Raw genomic sequence first — 15,333 nt, 5'->3', positions numbered from 1 at the left:
TTAATACTGCTCTGCTTCTCCATTTTGAGGCCTACTGAGTGGCAGGTATAGATTCTTTTTGTGATTTGGATTTAGTTGAAAATCCAAGCACCTACAGCCTAGCCTCTGCAGGATTTGAAGAACTCATTTGAACCAATGGTTCCTAGTCTCACATGATGGAGGTCATGAACCTTACAGAGGAAGGCGAGAGACTTCTTCCACAATCACTGCTCTTTTGGCCAATTTAGTTTTGGATGCACACATGGGATCTTTCTTTAGATCCATCAGGTGCTGAGAATCTAACCCACAGCCTCTCACAAGACCTAGAGCCTGATTCAGACACATCTGTTTCCAAAGCAGTTAAGCAAAGAGCCACAGGCAATGCCCATTCATTTCCATTTGAAAACTGTTTTCTTCAGGCTTCCCAACAGGTGTCCTGAGGCAAAGACCTTCCTGACATTCAGGGCAACAGAACAATAGGTAAGCAAAAGGCCTAAAGCAGTGTTTCTCCACTGAGACTTTCCTGATCACACTGATATCTGAGTTTTCTGAGATGCTCACGATTGCTTTCAACTAACAACTACATGGCCATGTCACAGAGCTTGGAGGTGGTACATATCTTGGACATAAAACCGTGAGCCTCTTCTGGAGAGTGGCCAGAATTCAGAAAGAAAACAGGAATTTAGGAAGATATCAGGGGTTGCCCATCCATAAGTCAAGCCAAAGTCCATTCATAAATTGTTCAGGATGAATGCTGGGGAGCTTTCTACTAGAAGGACACATCCATTTAAGCTTTCTCTTTTCTAATCTCTATAACCATGTACACAGTGGGATACACAGACCAAGAAACACTAGCCATGTCAAACAACTTACTAGAATCAGTTCACTCCAAACCAAACAAACCGCCTTTCTTACCTATTCTCAGAACATGAGACAAAACCACAAACCCACACCCACACCCACAAAGGCACCTCCTTCCCCCAAGTAGGTCTGTGACTATCCAGAGTGTCCTCTGACTGGTGGGCCATACTATGTTTTCCCAAAATGGCCTGTGCTGTCTCAGATCTGTTCTCCTTGTTCAACTCTGTGAAGTTGACAGGAGCCAGCAGTGAGCCACTATCTGGTTTCTCAGGAAAGGCCCATCTTCAGAGCTTTCCTGGCATTTGGCCATCCTCACATCAGTAGGTACCAAGAAAGACTGACTCTGTCCTTGGTAAATCCAAACAAGTTTTACCACTTGGACTGGGACTAGGACTGGCTCTGGGTGCCTGGCTTCCTGGATCCCAAGTTTAGAGAGTTCCATCAACAAGGAAGTGACATGAGGTCACTTCCTTCAGGAACTGAATGAGGTCACTGCCTTGGCAACCACATTGTCCTAACAGTTGCTTCCAAGGGTCCCATGAGATGGAGGCTGCAGCCTACTTCCTGTGACACTTTCACAAGTTAGAATGTTATATCCACCATAGGCACTCAGAAACATTTCTCCACACAGGCCTGATTTGGTCCATCTTCTCTACATTAAGAAGAGAGAGGCTGATTCAGACACAACCCTTCATCCTGACCCGGTTGTTTCCCATGGAAGGTGACTCTTACTCTCTCACATCCTTCATAGTTCCCTACATCTTCTACATGGATCATTTCTGCATGGACGTTTGAGGTTCTCAGCAGGTGGAAGATTCCCTACATTCCTCTATTGTAAGACCAACCCTTTCCCTGCTTTTATGTAAAGTTAGATTGAGGAAACAGTGTATGGTTAGGGTTAATAACATATTCGATTTCGGTCAGGAATCATTCTACTCGTTGAATAATTGTATTGGGAACCTGCAATATTTATAAGACTATAGAGGTGATTTATAAGTATGAAAATAGAAATCTAGGAACGATTGGAAGACCAGAATGTCATTGGGCACTTGATTGGTATACTTAGCTTTGAATTACGTTCTGCACAGATGTTTCAGATAAATAGATAATCAATGTCATAGGACCTTGTACCTTGGATCATAAAATGTAGAAGAGAACATCCACTCAAACAGGGATAGTCGGTAGGATTAGGAAGATACTTGGTAGGTTTCAAAAGAAGAGTGAGTAAAGCATTTGGACCAAAAGTTCTTTAGCAATGGGGATACAGTTAGAGAGTGAATGTCAATGTCAGCACATGTGAAGAGTCATTTACAATGATGAACTGGAGAAAAGGTGTAGTAAAGCAGATATCAATAGAGACATTAGGAAATCAGGCAAAGTACAAAGTGTGTGAGAGGAAAAGATATTTTTAACAGGGTTGAGGTTGAATATATAATCTGAGGAAGAAACAAATATGTAGTCACCAATAGGAATGATATTTCAGAGCATTTGGGAACCAGGACATGGATGTTGTTAGTAATACATGGTCACATTCAATTTAGACTTTGGTACAATCATAAGTGTGACCCTTGCACTTTGTGTCAGGAATAATACTGATTTTAAATGTATATGTATATCAGGTGAGTAGAGTATTTCTTCCACCGTTTCTGAAGCAATATTTTGAAGACTTATAAATTAGTATTGGGGATACCAGTGGTGTACCCTGTGTCTATGAATATAGAGATGTTGCTTTAATAGAAAATACTGTAAATAAATAACATCACTGGTTCCAACTTTAAATAATGGATTGAATTGATATCTGAAAAAATAAAGGAAATCTTATATTGATGTACATACATTCATTCCAACCAGTTATACATCTAATTTTGATATTAGCATTACGGTTTATCATGAAGAGTGTGTGAGTTTTGCTTCAAAAATGATTATGGAAATCGAAAATAATGTGTTTGGAATGAAGTCTCATGAAAAGACCATTCAAGAAACATGGAGGAATACATGTGTTCTAAAGCAGGAAGTGATTGAAAGTGAACCAAATGCCTATAAATTTTTGAACTTGTGGATGAAAGGATATATCCTATGATGTCCATAAACTGAAGAAATAGTAATGTACAAGTGTTGAATGAAAATGACCTTCAAATATACATCATCTCCCATAGGATTCTACTTGCATTGATGTTAAACTGGGTCAGTTACTGTAGAAATATTAGGATTTGTAAGCACCATTCACCGAAGTTAGTTTTCAGTACTAAGAAAAAAATATATATTTCAGGTGGATGAATATTTCTGGGAATAATCTTTTGAGATGTTGATTATATATCCACATATAGAAACATGAGTGAATTTAGGAAGTGTATAATAAGGCACGTATATTATATATTTTTTAAAAATCTGGAGAGTAGATATATATATATATATACATATATATATATGTATATATATAGATAGATAGATAGATAGATAGATAGAAACACACTTACACAGACATTAAAATGTAGCAATATATATGACAATCAAAATTCATCATGAAATGTATATCATCCATATATCAAAAATATTCATTTTACTGAACATGGATTTATGTATAATGTTGTTCATCTAGGAAATTCACTCATAGGTTGAATTCCAGTTCCATTAGTATTTAGCGGGAGTGATCTCTTCTCACAATTTGTATCTTCCAAAATCAGTGAGCTCACAAGAATGTACGTGTGATACCAGGTAGGATTCTAAAAATGCATAAAATAATACATGTGCTGAATAGGCTACAGAGAAAGGGCGACAGGAATTTACATATGTGTTAACTTTAAAAACTCATGGAGAAATATTACAATGAAAAATTGACTAGATTTATAACACATACCCTTGATTAAGCAGAATGCAAGTGCAAGTATACACCATGCTTCCTTTGAATGGCCTGTATTTCCATTCTGTTAGGTTTCTTTTTCTCCATCATATTAGGATTAGTAGACAGAGTCTAGTAGGTTATGGATTAGTGTCAGGGACTCAGTATTTCAAATGGAAAAGAGCAAAATGAATCTAATGTGTATGCAAATATGTGCTACACAAAAATCTCCCCACTCTCATCCAGAACAATGCCTTAACATTACTTTGCTCCAATTAAGACACACTTAGTGGAGAAGAGTTAGAAAATCTGTGAATACATATGTGGAAAGGAAAATACTCAGGAGTTCACAAACTTGGAGGTGGTAGAACAGTTTCCAAAAGTAAGGAAGAGGGTAAACCCTCCACAAACATGAAGCTCTGCCAGCCTAATGACTTTTTGATAAACTGCCTCTGAGGTTGGGCCCTTGAAATATATGTTGTTGTCAGGAGCTTAGCTTCCTTGGTAGTGAGACCATCAAAGCTTGCTCTGCATCTATGTGACCTGGACGACATGCTTCCTTATTTTTTAGTGAACATGAGGCAGCAGTTCTGAATTTTCTCTTTTTAATAAAATGTGGCCACTGTGGGCTAAGTATCTCCCCGTCTGGTCTGTGAAGCCATTTGGTCATCCTCCACTTTTCGTGGTGTTTCTCGTTATTGCACTGCGAGTTTGGTATTGGCTTCATGAAATACAATGAGTTCAACTGGGACACAGTGCTGGAGGGAGTACTCTCACGTGTGGTGGGTCAGGGTCTGCAGGAGAATGCACCGACCAGGCTTATATCCCACATAGCTATCCCCCTTGACCATAGCAACCTGATTCTGAACATTGCCCTGAAACCTCTCCATATAACAAGATGCCTTTACATATAAGGGTCGGCTGGCTGCACCAAGTCAGTTACAAGTCATTTGGAAGCCAATGGCAGATCCACGTGGCCCCACCACAGATGTTTTTTCACACACCTACACTCCACTGCCCTAGGCCCACTACTCGACAGGGTCCAACATTCTGGCATTTCTGTTCTACACCATTTTCATGAAACCCAGTCAAACAAGGCACTGTCTGGTACTCATGATCAGCAACAGGACATCCAAAGGTTCTCCAGTGCCACCTGGTCATGGGAATTTCAAAAGTTTCATGGTACTTATCTAGCCATTTTTCAAGGATGATGTTGGAGGCACTGGGGGTTTCAATTTATACAGGAATCTTTAAATGGTGAGGAATCTCATTTCATTGAAATCTCTGGAGAACTCTCACAGGCAAGGCTTCCCAAAGAGTGGCCAAAGGGTTACATGAAGCTAGGGCCATTGAGATCTACAATGTGAGTTACATATGTGTTATGGCTCTCAACTATGAATGCCAAGTCTTTCAGAATAAAATCACGTGATATCGGGGCTGAGATTCCCTGTGCTCTGTGGAAAACCATCCTGGGCCTAGATCTCAATTTCCAAGGGCAAATCTCATGCGTGACTGCCAAAAATACCAACATAATTTATGACAATACTTCTCTGGGGTCAGTTCCAGAACTCAGTCTCTAAGGGGAATCACACGAGACTTCAAGCACTGGTTGACCCAGGCATCTCTTCCAACTGCCACACAAATGACCACAATTAAAACCAAAACACTCCCACATGGCTCTCATCTTCTTCCATATAGACACTCATCATTACCTCTGGCTGTAAGTTTCCCTGAGGGGCACAGCTAAAGACAGTGTCCAAAATAAGCTCACTTGCCCCTCATTTGCCTAAAGTCAGGGTGGCCTGGACACCCTTCCTGCAAACCAGGAGTGATCAAATAGGCCTGCCATTGATACTGCTTGGCTTCTCCAATCTGAGGCCTACTAACTGTGGGGTTTAGATTCTTTATGTGAATTGGAGTCATGAGAAAACCCAAGCACCTATGGGCTAGCCTCTGCAGGGATTTGCATAACTCATTTGACCCAAAGGATCTTTATTCTCACTTGATGGAAGTCAGGAACCTAACAGAGTAAGGCGAGAGACTTCACCCACAATGACAGCTCTTTTGGCCATTTTGGTTTTGGATGCACACATGGGATCTTTCTTTAGACCCATCAGGTACTGAAAATCAAAGCCACAGCCTCATACAGGGCCAAGAGGCTGATTCAGACACATACCTTTCCAAAGCAATTTAGCAAGGAGCCACAGGTGATGCCCATTCATTTCCATTTGAGAACTTTTTTCTTCAGGCTTCACAAAAGGGTGGCCTGAGGCAAAGACCTTCTTGACATTCAGGGCAAAAAAGAATAGTTAAGCAACAGGCCCAAAGCAGTGTTTCTCCCCTGAGACTTTCCTGGTCACACTGATATCTGAGTTTTCTGGGATGGTCGCCATTCTCTTCAGCTATCCAGTACATGGCCATGTCACAGAGCTTGGAGGTGGTACATATCTTGGACACAAAACCATGAGACTATTATGGAGAGTGGCCAGAATTCAGAAAGAATACAGGAATTTAGGATGATTGTAGGTGTTGCCCATGGATAAGGCAAGCTGCAGTCCATTCATAAATTGGGCAAGATGAATGCTAGAAAGCTTTCTACTAGACAGGACACACCCATTGCGGCATTCTTTTTTCTAATGTCTACAACCATGGAGACAGTTGGATACACAGACATAGAAACACTCACCTTGTCAAAGACGTATTAGAAACATTCCACTCCAAAACCAACAAACCGACTTTTATACCTATTCTCAGAACATGAGACAAAAACCACAAACTGTTCTCCACACACACCAAGGCACCTTTTCCCCCAAGAAGGTCTGTGACTATCCGGAGTGTCCTCTGACTGGTAGGCCATACAATGTTCTCCAAAAATGGCCGTTTCTGTCATAGATCTGGTCTCTTCGGTCAACTCTCTGAAATTGTCAGGAGCCAGCGGTGAGCCCCTTCCTGTCCTCTCAGGAAAGGCCCCTCTTCAGAGCTTTCCTGGCATTTGTCCACCCACACATCAGCAGGTACCAAGAAAGATTTACTCTCTCCTTGGTAAATCCAATCAAGTGAGTTCACTGGGACTGGGACTGGGACTGGCTCTGGGTGCCTGGCTTCCTGGGTCCCAAATTCAGAGAGTTCCATCACCAAGAAAGTAGGTGTGGTCACGTTGTTCAGGAACTGAATGAGGTAACTGCCTTGGCCACCACTTTGTCTTAACAGTTGCTTCGTATGGTCTCTGAGATGGAGGCTGCCCCTACTTTCTGTGACACTTTCACAAATTAGAATGGTATAGAAACCATAGGTACATGGGAACAGCTCTCCACCCAGGCCTGGTTTTGTCCTTCTTCCCTATTTTATGAAGAGAGGGGCTGATTCAGACACATCCTTTCATCCTGACCAGGTTGTTTGCCATGGAAGATGACTTTTGCTCTCTCAGGTCCTTCATAGCTGCCTACATCTTCTCCAGGGATTATTTCTGCATGGACTTTTGAGATTCTCAGCTGGTTGAAGATTAACTGTCTTCCTGTATTGTAAGACCAACTCTGTCCCTCCTCTTCTTTCAAGTGAGATTGAGTGAACAGTGTATGATTAGCGTTAATAACATGTTCTATTTGGGTTTACAATCATTCTGATGGATGAATAATGGTATTGGGAACCTGTGATATTTATAAGAATATAGACGTGAAATATATGTATGAGAACAGAGATCTAGGAAAGATTTGAAGCCCAGAAAGGCATTGGGCCCTTGATTGGGATACTTAGCTTGAATTATGTTCTGCACCGAGGTCTGAGATAAATCAATATACAATGTCATAGGACCGTGTACCATGGATGATTTAATGTAGAAGAGAACATCTAGTCAAAAAGGGAAGATAGTCAGTATGTTTAGGAAGAATAGTGAGTCTAGGAGTTGGACCAAAAGGTCTTTAGCAATAGTGTTTCGGTTAGAGAGTGAATGTAAATGTCAGCACATGTGAAGAGACAGTCACAATGATGAACTGGGGAAAATATGTAGGAAAGCAGATATCAATAGGGACATTAGGAAATCAGGCAAAGTGTAAAGTGAGTGATAGGATTAGATATTTTCAACAGGCTTGAGGTTGAATATATAATCTTAGGAAGAAACAAATATGCAGTCACAAATAGGATTGACATTTGAGAGCATTAGGCAACCTGGACATGGATGTTTTAGTAATCCATGTTCACTTTCCATTTAGGCTTTGGTACAATCATAAGTGTGACCTTTGCATTTTGTGTCCAGAATACTACTGTGGTAAAATATATATGTAGATCAGGTGACATTAGTATTTCTTCCATCATTACGGGGAGCAAAATTCTAAAAACTTATAAATTAGTACTGGGGATACAAATAGGTGTACCCTGTGTTGACGATTATAGAGATGACGCATGAATAGACCATATAATGAATAAAGTATATAACTGGTTCCAACTTTAAATAATGGATTAATTTTACCTGTGAAAATATATAGGAAATCATATATATATATATATATATATATATATATATATATATATATATATATATATATATTCATTCCAACCAGTTATTTATCTAATGGTAATATTAGGGTTACAGTTTATCATGAAGAATGTGTGAGTTTTGCTTCAAAAATGATTATGGTATCGAAAATATTGTGTTTAGAAAGAAGTCTAGTGAAAACACCAGTAAAGAAACATGGAGGAATACATATGTTCTGAAGTAGGAAGTGATTGAATGTGAACCAAATGCCTGTAAATATGTGAACTTGTGGATGAAAAAATATATCCTATAATGTCCATTAACTGAAGAAATTGTAATGTACCAGTGTTGAATAAAAATGAACTTCAAAATAAACATCATGTTCCATAGGAATCTACTTGCATTGATGTAAAAATGGGTCAGTTACTGTAGAAATATTAGGATTTGTTAGCACCTATCACTGAAGTTAGTTTTCAGTACTAGGATACCAATATGTATTTTAGGTGGTTGAGTATTTCTGAGAATAATCTTGTGAAAGGCATTCCTGTATATCAGCGACAAATCTTCTGAACTGGAAATGAGGAAAGCTACCCCATTCACAATATCCTCAAAAAAAATAAAATACTTGGGAATCAACCTAACAAAAGAGGTGAAAGATTTATACAATAAAAACTACAGAACCCTAAAGAGAGAAAGAGAAGATCTTAGAAGATGGAAATATATACCCTGTTCATGGATAGGCAGAACTAACATCATCAAAATGGCAATATTACCAACAGTTCTCTATAGGTTCAATGCAATGCCAATCAAAATCCCAACGGCATTTCTTGTAGAAATAGATAAAGCAATCATGAAATTCATATGGAAAAATAAAAGACCCAGAATAGCAAAAGCAATTCTAAGCAGGAAGTTTGAATCAGGAGGTGTAGCGATACCAGATTTTAAACTGTACTACAAAGCAATAGTAACAAAAACAGCATGGTACTGGTACCAAAACAGGCGGGTGGACCAATGGTATAGAATAGAGGACACAGAAACCAATCCACAAAATTACAACTATCTTATATTCGATAAAGGGGCTAAAAGCATGCAATGGAGGAAGGATAGCATCTTCAACAAATGGTGCTGGGAAAACTGGAAATCCATATGCAACAAAATGAAACTGAATCCCCTCCTCTTGCCATGCACAAAAGTTAACTCAAAATGGATCAAGGACCTTGATATCAAATCAGAGACTATGCGTCTGATAGATGAAAAGGTTGGCTCTGATCTACATATTGTGGGGTTGGGCTCCAAATTCCTTAATAGGACACCCATAGCACAAGGGTTAAAAACAAGAATCAACAAATCGGACTTACTTAAACTAAAAAGTTTTTTTCTCAGCTAGAGAAACAATAAGAGAGGTAAATAGGGAGCCTACATCATGGGAACAAATTTTTACTCCTCACACTTCAGATAGACCCCTAATATCCAGAGTGTACAAACTACTCAAAAAAATAAACAATAAGAAAACAAATAACCCAATCAACAAATGGGCCAAAGACCTGAACAGACACTTCTCAGAGGAGGACATACAATCAATCAACAAGTACATGAAAAAATGCTCACCATTTCTAGCAGTCAGAGAAATGCAAATCAAAACCACCCTAGATACCATCTCACTCAAGTTAGATTGGCAGCCATTATGAAGTCAAACAACAAAGGGTGCTGGCGAGGATGTGGGGAAAAGGGTACTCTTGTTCATTGCTGGTGGGACTGCAAATTGGTGAGGCCAATATGGAAAGCAGTATGGAGATTCCTGGAAAAGCTGGGAATGGAACCACCATTTGACCCAGCTATTGCCCTTCTAGGACTATTCCCTGAAGACCTCAAAAGGAGTGTACTACAGGGATACTGCCACATCGATGTTCATAGCAGCACAATTCACAATAGCTAGACTGTGGAACCAACCCCGATGCCCCTCAATAGATGAATGGATAAAAAAATGTGGCATTTATACACAATAGAGTACTACGCAGCACTAAGAAATGACAAAATCATGGAATTTGCAGGGAAATGGATGGCATTAGAGCAGATTATGCTAAGTGAAGCTAGCCAATTCCTAAAAAACAAATGCCAAATGTCTTCTTTGATATAATGAGAGCAACCAAGAACAGAGCAGGGAGGAAGAGCAGGAGGAAAAGATTAACATTAAGCAGAGTCATGAAGTGGGAGGGAAAGGGAGAGAAAAGGGAAATTGCATGGAAATGGAAGGAGACCCTCATTGTTATACAAAATTACATATAAGAGTTTGTGAGGGGAATGGGAAAAAAATAAAGAGAGAAATGAATTACAGTAGATGGGGTAGAGAGAGAAGATGGGAGGGGAGGGGAGGGGGGATAGTAGAAGATAGAAAAGGTAGCAGAATACAACAGTTACTATTATGGTATTATGTAAAAATGTGGATGTGTAACCGATGTGATTCTGCAATCTTTGTAATATTTTGAATAACCAATAAAAAAAAATTGTTTTTTTTAAATAAATACACATACAGGACTATTAATGAATTTAGGGAGTGTATAATAAGACACATATATTTCATATTTTGGAAAATCTGGAGAGTATATATATATATATATATATATATATATATATATATATATATATACACACACACACACACACACACACATTCATATGTAGCAATATATACGCCGATCGAAATTCATCATGAAATATAATTCATTCACATATCCAAAAATATTCATTTTACTGAACATGGATTTAAGTATAATGTTTTTTACTAGGAAGCTCACCCATAAGTTGAATTTTCAGTTCCATCAGTATTTAGGGTGATTCATCTCTTCTCACAATTTTTATATTCCAAAGTCAGTGATCCCACAAGAATGTACGTGTGATACCAGGTAGGATACTATATATGCATAAAAAAAATATATGTGCTGAATAGGCTACAGAGAAAGGGAGACAGGAATTTACATATGTGTTAATTTTAAAAACTCATGGAGAAATATTACAATGAAAAGTTGAGTAGATTTATAACACATTCTCTTGATAAAGTAGAAGGCAAATCCAAGTATACACCATGCTTCCTATGAAAGGCCTGTATTTCTATTCAGGTAGGTTTCTTTTTCTCCATCTTATTAGGATTAGTAGTCAGAGTCTTGTAGGATATGGGTTAGTGTCAGGGATTCAGTATTTCAAATGGAAAATAGGAAAATGAATCTAATGTGTATGCAAACATTGCTACACAAAAATCTTCCCACTCTCATCCAGAACAATGCCTTTACATAACCATTCCTTCAAGTAAGACACAATTAAAGGAGAGGAGTTAGAAAATCTGTGAATACATATGTGGAATGGAAAATGCTCAGGAGTTCACAACACTGGAGGTGGTAGAACAGTTTCCAAAAGTAAGGGTAAGGGTAAACACTCCACAAACATGGAGCTCTGCTGGCCTAATGACTTCTTGAGAAACTTCCTCTGAGGTTGGGCACATGAAATATATGTAATTGTCAGGAGATTTAGCTTCGTTTGTAGTGACACCATCAAATCTGGGTGTGCATCTATGTGACCTGGATGACATGGTTACTTATTTTCTAATGAACATTAGGCAGCAGTTCTGAATTCTCTCTTTGTAGGCAAACTGTGGCCACTGGGAGCTAAGTGTCTCCCCGTCTAGTCTGTGAAGCCATTTGGTCATCCTCCAATTTTCGTGATGTTTCTTACTGCTACACTGGGAGTTTGGTATTGGCTTCACGAAATACAAGGAGTACAACTGGGACACAATCCTGGAGGGAGTTCTGTCACGTGTGGTTGGTCAGGGTCTCCAAGAGAATGTACGAACCAGTCTTCTATTCCACATAGCTTTCCCCGTTGACTAGAGCAACCTGATTCTGAACATTGCCCTGAAACCTCTCCATATAACAAAATACCTTTACATATAAGGGTCTTCTGCCTGCACCATGTCAAACACAAGTCTTTAGGAAGCCAATGGCAGATCCAGGTTGTCCTACCAAAAATATTTATTCACACACCTACAGTCCACTGCTTGACGCCCACTACTCAGCAGGCTCCAACTTACTGGCATCTCTGTTCTACACCATTATCACAAAACCCAGTCAATCAAGGCACTGTCTAGTACACTCATGATCAGCAACAGGACATCCAAAGGTTCTACAGTGCCACCTGGTAATGGGAATTTCAAAAATTTCATGGTATTTATCTAGCTATTTTTCAAGGATGAAGTTGGAGGCACTGTGTGTTTCAATTCATTTAAAAACCGTTAAATGGTGAGGAAGCTCATTTAAATAAAAACTCTGGAGAAATATCACAGGCAAACCTTCCCAAAGAGTGGCCAAAACGTCACATAAATCCAGGCCAATTGAGGTCTACAATGTGAGGTCCATGTGTGTCTGGACTCTCAACTATGGCTGCCAAGTCTATAAGAATAAAATCATGTGATATCCTGGGTTAGATACCCCGAGCTCTGTGGAAAACCAACCCGGGCCTAGATCTCAGTTTTCAAGGGTGACTCTCATGCGTGGCGTCCTAAAATCCCAACACTATTTATTGCAATACTTCTCTGAGGTCAGTTCCAGAACTCAATCTCTAAGGGGAATCACATGAAAGTTCAAGCCCAGGTGGACCCAGTCATCTGTTCCAACAGCCGCACAAATGACCACAATTGAAACCAAAACACTCCCACTTGGCCCTCATCTTCTTCCATATAGATACTCATCATAACCTTTGGCTGGAGGTTTCCATGAGGGGCACAGACCCAGAGAGTGTAAAAAATAAGCTCCCTTGTCTCTCATTTGCCTAAAGTCAGGGTGGCCTGGACACACATCCTGTGAACAAGGAGCGATCAATAGACCTGCCATTAATACTGCTCCACATCTCCAATCTGAGGCCTACTCACTGTGGGGTTTAGATTCTTTATGTGAATTGGAGTCATGAGAAAGCCCAAGCACCTCTGGCCTAGCCTTTGCAGGTTTTGAAGAACTCATTTGACCCAAGGATCTCTATTCTCACTTGATTGCGGTCAGAAACCTTACAGAGGGAGGCGAGAGACTTCATCCCAATGACTGCTCTTTTGGCCATTTTTGTTTTGGATACACACATGGGAAATTTCTTTAGATCCATCCAGTGCTGATAATCTAAGTCACAGCCTCACACAGGGCCAAGGGGCTGATTCAGACAGAACCCTTTCCAAAGCAATTAAGCAAACAGCCACAGGTATGCCAATTCATTTCAATATGAAAACTGTTTTCTTCAGGCTTCACAAAGGGTTGGCCTGAATCAAAGACCTTCGTGACATTCAGGTCAACAGAACAATAGGTAAGCAAAAGGCCCAAAGCAGGGTTTCTCCACTGAGAATTACCTGGTCACACTGATATCTGAGTTTTCTGAGATGTTCGCCATTCCCTTCAGCTATCCAGTTCATGGCCATGTCACAGAGCTTGGAGGTGGTACATATCTTGGACACAAATCCATGAGCCTATTCTGCAGAGTGGCCAGAATTCAGGAAGAAAACAGGAACTTAGGAAGGTAGCAGGTGTAGCCCATTCATAAGGCAAGCTACAGTCCATTCATAAATGTGGCAGGATGAATGATGGGAAGCTCTCTGGTGGACAGGACACATCCATTGATGCTTTCTCTTTTCTAATGTCTACAACCACGGACACAGTGGGATACACAGACATAGAAACACTCGCCTTGTCAAACAACTTACTAGAAACTGTTCACTCCAAACCAAACAAACCGACTTTCCTACCTATTCTCAGAACATGAGACAAAACCACAAACCCACAACCACACCCACAAAGGCACCTCCTTCCCCCATGTGGGTCTGTGACTATACGGATTGTCCTCTCACTTTGGGCCATACTATGTTCCCCCGAAATGGCCTGTCCTGTTTCAGATCTGGTCTCCTTGGGCAACTCTGTAAAGTTGTCAGGAGCCAGCAGTGAGCCACTACATGCTTTCTCAGGAAAAGCCCTGCTTCAGAGCTTTAATGCATTTGGCCTTCCTCACATCTGTAGAGACCAAGAAAGACTGACTCTGTCCTTGGTAAAAACAAACAAGTGAGACCACTGGGACTGGGACTGGTATTGGCTCTGGGTGCCTGGCTTCCTGGATCCCAAGTTCAGAGAGTTCCATCACCAAGGAAGTAAGGTGAGGTAACTTCCTTCAGGAACTGAATGAGGTCACTGCCTTGGCAACCACTTTGTCCTAACAGTTGCTTCCAAGGGTCACATGAGATGGTGGCTGCCCCTACTTCCTGTGACACTTTCACAAGTTAGATTGCTATATCAACCATAGGAACCCGGGAACATCTCTCCACACAGGCCTGGTTTGGTCCATCTTCTCTACATTAAGAAGAGAGAGGATGATTGAGACACAACCCTTCATCCTGACCAGATTGTTTGCCATGGAAGATGACTTTTACTCTCCCAGGTCCTTCATAGTTGCCTACATCTACTCCAGGGATCATTTCTGCATGGACATTTGCGGTTCTCAGCAGGTGAATGATCACCCTACATTCCTATATTGTAAGATCAACTCATTCCCTGCTCTTCTGTAATGTTTAATTGAGATAACAGTGTATGGTTATGGTTAATAACATGTTAGGTATGGGTTAGAAATCATACTGCTGGATGAATAATGGTATTGGAACCTGTGATATGTATAAGAATATATAGGTGAAATATATGTATAAAAACAGAAATCTAAGTAAGATTTGAAGCCCAGAAGGGCACTGGGCTCTTGATTGGGATATGAAGCGTTGAATTATGTTTTGCACAGATGTCTCAGATACATCGATATACAATGGCATAAGACCTTGTACCTTGGATGATTGAATGTTGAAGTGAACATCCAGTCAAACATGGATAGTCGGTATTGTTAGGTTAATAAAATACGTACTTTTCATTTCCTATTTTTTTGTATGCTTAACAAAACACTGTTGCAATCTTGAGAAATGTTTGCCAATCTTTTTCCCAGAATGTGCTGTTCCCAACTGCCAAAGTGCAGAATGTACTCCCTCACTTGGTGTCATGGAAACCGCCCACTTGCCCTCACCCATCAGTACACTTCCCTCCCTTCCCTCTCCAAGGATTGTATATAAGCTCTGCTTAAGCTGTACTTAGGGCTCTCTGCTCTATTCAAGTGAGTTCTGAGGCCC

This window comes from Callospermophilus lateralis, chromosome 18 (assembly GCF_048772815.1).
Source record: "Callospermophilus lateralis isolate mCalLat2 chromosome 18, mCalLat2.hap1, whole genome shotgun sequence".
NCBI lineage: Eukaryota > Metazoa > Chordata > Mammalia > Rodentia > Sciuridae > Callospermophilus > Callospermophilus lateralis.
The sequence above is the reverse complement of the archived record's forward strand: the minus strand, read 5'-3'. Positions refer to the sequence as shown.